Genomic DNA, 4,987 nt, shown 5'->3' on the forward strand with positions numbered 1-4,987 from the left:
GGCTATAGTAAACGTCACTTACCCAAGGTGCCACGCAGTGGGACTGAACCTGGATCCATGTAGTTCATAAGCAAGCTACTTACCACACAGCCACTCCTATGCCTAACTATGATGAAAAATATATGGTATATAATTTTTTTTTTGTGCAAGGGTTCCTTGAGGCATGTAATTTATTCTAAGGGTTACACAAGGGTAAAAAAGGTTGAGAAACACTGATATAGAAATATATAATAATGGTTTCAAATTTTGGCACAAGGCCAGCAAGTTCGGGGGAGGGGGTAAGTTGATTACATTAACCCCAGTGTTCAACTGGCACCTCGAGAGGATGAAAGGCAAAGTCAACTTCGGTGGAATTTGAACTCAGAATGTTAAAGATGGATGAAATGCCACTAAATGTTTGTCCAGTGAAATAATGATTCTGTGAGCTTACCACCTTATAGAGATGTCATTGCCAGTGCCGCTGGATTGGCTCCTGTGCAGGTGGCACATAAAATACACCATTTTGAGCGTGGCCATTGCCAGTACCGCCTGACTGGCCTTCGTGCCGGTGACACGTAAAAGCACCCACTACACTCTCGGAGTGGTTGGTGTTAGGAAGGGCATCCATTTGTAGAAACTATACCAAATCAGATTGGAGCCTGGTGTAGCCATCTGGGTCACCAGTCCTCAGTCAAATCGTCCAACCCATGCTAGCATGGAAAGCAGACGTTAAACGAGGATGATGATGATGATGTCTTCTTAGGTGCAAAGCTACATGGCATAGAGAACAGTCAACTGCATTGACTTCAAAACTTGACGCATTATTTTTTCACCTGGCTCTAGAAGGAGGAAAGGTAGTCAACTTCACTGGGATTTGAAGTTTAGAGACTTAATATTAAAGAGGTATGATGGTAAATGTAGAGGTATAACTGTGAGTATTGAGGTATATTAGTAAATGGAGAAGTTTTAGTATGTAAATATAGGTTGTAACAGTAAATACAGAGATATAATACGAAAGATATGACAGTAATAGTAAATATTACAGCATAAAAGTAAATATAGATGTATTAGAGTAAATAAAGAAGTGTGTAATAGTAAATACAGAGTTATATTTGTACATAAAGAAGTAAATTGTACTAGATGTAGAGATGAAATAGTAACTATACAAAAGTGAATATAGAGATATGTTGGTAAATGAAGAAGTATAATCATAAATATACTGATATAATAATAAATATCCTTGCTATTGTCATTATAATAATAATAATTATTATTATTGTTATTATCATTATTATTAAACGTGGTGAGCTGGCAGAATTGTTAGCATACTGGACAAAATGCTTAGCAGTATTTTGCCCATTACTATGAATTCCGCTGAGGTCAACTTTGCCTTTCATTCTTTCAGGGTCGATAAATTAAGTCCCAGTGAAACACTGGGGTTGGTGCAATCGATTAGTCCCCTCCCATCAAATTTCAGGCCATGTGCCTATAGTAGAGAGGATCATTATTATTATTATTATTATTATTATTATTATTATTGTTGTTCACTTTTCCAGGCTTGCCTGTGTCAAACAGAGTTATTTGAGGCAGATTTTTTTCAGTCAGATGCTCTTCCTGTTTCCAAACTTCACCCGTTTCCAAGCAAGGTATATTTCCCCATGGCCAGACATCTTTCTGCAGGATATTAGAAATGAACGACACTGCTTGTATGACAGTGACACTCATTTACAACTATTACGTGGTTGTCAAGGCAAAGAAACACAAACACACACTCAGATACACATTCAAACATAAATATGCATGCATGTATGTCTGTACAAGCGATAAGCTCTTTCTGTTTCCATCGACCAAATCCATTCACAAGGCTTTGGTTGACTCAGAGACACTTGTTGAGGATGCCATAGTGGGACTGCATCCAAAACCATGTGGTTAGGAAGCAAATTTCTTAACCACACAAGAATGCCAGCACCCTAAATATAAAAGTATAAGAGTGAACATAAGGATTATATAATAAATATAGAAGAATAATAGCAAATAGATATTTATATAGAGAGAGCAACAGAGTGGTGTAGGCATCACAGAATCTGTACAGATGATCAGCTTGTACTTTCCTATTTCATCACATTATAAAATGCTACACTAGAAGGGTTTAACATAGTTGTAACATGTTGTATGAATGAATAAATTACAAGGTCTTACATTATATATACAAGTTGTCTGTTAATTTGGTTTCTGAATATTTGATGTCATTTTATTCTATTCACTCATGGATAACCTAATAAAAAAATAAATGTATATGTTGCTTTGTAAAGGGGTATTTCAATAAGATGGTATTCAGCTGTCGTTCATTAGAAAGTTAAAAAAAATAAACAAAAAAACCCTAATTTAATAACCAGATTCCTTTTGGCTGTTTCTACATTATTACATAAACAAATCACATAAATTAACTTAATTTCAACTTGACATGTCACTCGGTTATACAAGAAATCTTCCCTCTATCCACAAATCATGATTCATAATCTAACTTGGCATTAAATAATTATATTTTAACCTAATTTTCATAGGCCCAGTGCTAAATTAATGATTTGACCAATAAGCACAAAACAATATGAAATATATTGACTCTGTCCCATTACACATCAACTGTACGTGTTGTGGGATGCTGAAAATGCATAAACTGATAACACAATACATAATATCTGCTCTGAGTGTCCATAATCATCCATGGTATGTTCGGGACACACTCTTCACTGCATATTCTTTCTCCACAGAGAATATCTGGAGATTTAATAATCGACAGTTTTACAAGTTGGCCCACAACTTGTCCAGTTGTCTGTCACAAATATGGTACCTTAGGCAAGTCTGTTCTACTATAGACCCAGGCTGACTAAAGCCTTGTAAATGAATTTGGCAAATAGAAACTGATGAAAGAAGCTCATCATATGTGCATGTGTGAGTGCAAATGTTGTGTGTGTGTGTGTGTGTGTATGTACACTCTCTTTGTCTTACTCTCTGACTCACTCTTTTTTCCTTTTCTTTCTAGCAAATATCTTCTCGACAGCAAGACATCTAGCTCTGTCCCTCTACACTTATGATCTTCCACCAATGACACAAAACCACCTCCTTCAATACTACTATCCCTTCCCAGTTGAAGGATTTTCGTCTTCCAAGTTACTTGGAGACCTTGTCATAAAAAGCACCAGTACAATCTGTAAAGTGGTTGACATTCCTATTGATGCTGGTGCCACATAAAAAGCATCCAGTACATTTCTAACAAGTGATTGGCATTAGGAAAGGCATCCAATTGTAGAAACTATGCCAAAGAGGACAGTAGAGCAGGATGTAGTCTATGTACTTATCCTTTCCTCTCAAACCGTCTGATTTATGAAAGCATGAAAATGTAGATGTTCAAACGACAATGATGATGATAATGACTATTAATATTATTTCTAGTTTTAGAACATGACCATCAGTTTTAAGGGGAGAGGAAAGTTGGTTACATCAACCACCATGCTTAAATTGATACTTATTTTATTGACCCCGAGAGTATGAAAGGTAGAATTGATCTCAGTAGCATTTGAACTTGGAACATAAAGAGCCAGAACAATGACTTAATATAACATGAATATAACCAATTGTTTCTAGTATAGAAAGAAGGCTTGAAATATTGGGGTAGTAGTTAGTTAATTATATTGTCTAGTATTTGACTGACACTTTTATTGCATCAACCTCCAGAAAGATGAAAGGCAGAGGCAACCTTGATGGGATTTGAACTTGGGGCATAAAGAGCCATGTGTGTGTGGGATGAGGAGGAGCACACAAAGCATTTTGTTCAATGTGCTAACAATTCTGCCAAGCCACTGTCATTTTCTGCCAATAATAATACAGCTAATGTATGAATAACAAACAATATAGCTGAAAGCAATTAGGGAAAGAGACTACAGAGCAAAGCATTAACAACTGTATCAATTAAAAGAATTGCCAATTATGCACTTATACTAATAATCTGTGGCCAATGCCAACACACTTCACATAGAGGTTGTACACTGGGGAAGTAAGTTATGAATATCATGGAAACTAATTCCCCTACTCCTCTGCAAATTTTAGTAACCTTGCATGTAAATAATAAATTAATTATTCATGAGGCAACAACTATAGAAGCCTACACAAGTGAGAAGACATTAGTTTGCATAAATAAAGCAGTTATTTCCTCATTGACTGAACTATCCTTAAAATAGGCTTGACTCTGTTAATTTGCCAGTATATTTAGTATAGAACGTAGTTTTGTGATAAGCTTATGTAACCCTTGCATAATATATAATATTCCTTTGTGTGCATGCAGAGACACAGAGATACAAGCAAGGCTGCGTGGTTAAGAAGTTAGTTCATTAATCATGTGGCTTAAGTTCAGTCCCAAAGTATGGCACCTCAGGTGTCTTCTACTACAGCCTCAGGTTGACCAAACCCTTTTGAGTGGATTTAGCAGGCAGACACTTAAAGAAGTCTGTTTGTGGAAGACCAGCAGTCATCCATGTAAACCAAATACCCCTTTCCTCACCACTGATGTTGTACAAGGGAAAGGCAAAGGCTGATACAGCATGGCACCAGTGATGTTACAACTCATTTCTACAGCTGAGTGGAGCGGAGCAATGTGAAATAAAGTGTCTTGCTCAAGAATACAACACACAGCCCAGTCTGGGAATCGAACTCCTGACCTCACGAGTGTAAGCCCTACACTCTAACCACTGAGTCAATGCTTTCATATGTGTGTGTGTGCGTGCATGTGTCTGTGTGTTATGTTCTGAGTTCAAATTCCGCCAAGGTCGACTTTGCCTTTCATCCTTTTGGGGTCGATTAAATAAGTACCAGTTATGCACTGGGGTTGATATAATCGACTTAATCTGTTTGTCTCTCCTTGTTTGTCCCCTCTGTGTGTAACCCCTTGTGGGCAGTAAAGAAACAAGATAGATACATTTCTTTTATTAGCCACACAGGGCTCAACGAAGAT

General features: G+C 37.0%; 1 protein-coding gene across 4 annotated transcripts in view; it reads right to left on the reverse strand.

The window, feature by feature from the left end:
- The window catches only part of LOC106867206 (uncharacterized), a 98,017-nt gene that overhangs the window by 21,266 nt on the left and 71,764 nt on the right, over nucleotides 1-4,987 (reverse strand). The window contains exon 2 of one of the 4 annotated variants that reach the window (XM_014912014.2): nucleotides 2,179-2,254. The exons of the other annotated variants lie outside the window; for them this stretch is intronic. The gene's annotated coding sequence lies outside the window, so the exon portion shown is untranslated. The remainder of the gene's footprint in view (nucleotides 1-2,178; nucleotides 2,255-4,987) is intronic. 4 annotated transcript variants of the gene reach the window in all.

Source organism: Octopus bimaculoides, chromosome 2 (assembly GCF_001194135.2).
Source record: "Octopus bimaculoides isolate UCB-OBI-ISO-001 chromosome 2, ASM119413v2, whole genome shotgun sequence".
Taxonomy (NCBI): domain Eukaryota; kingdom Metazoa; phylum Mollusca; class Cephalopoda; order Octopoda; family Octopodidae; genus Octopus; species Octopus bimaculoides.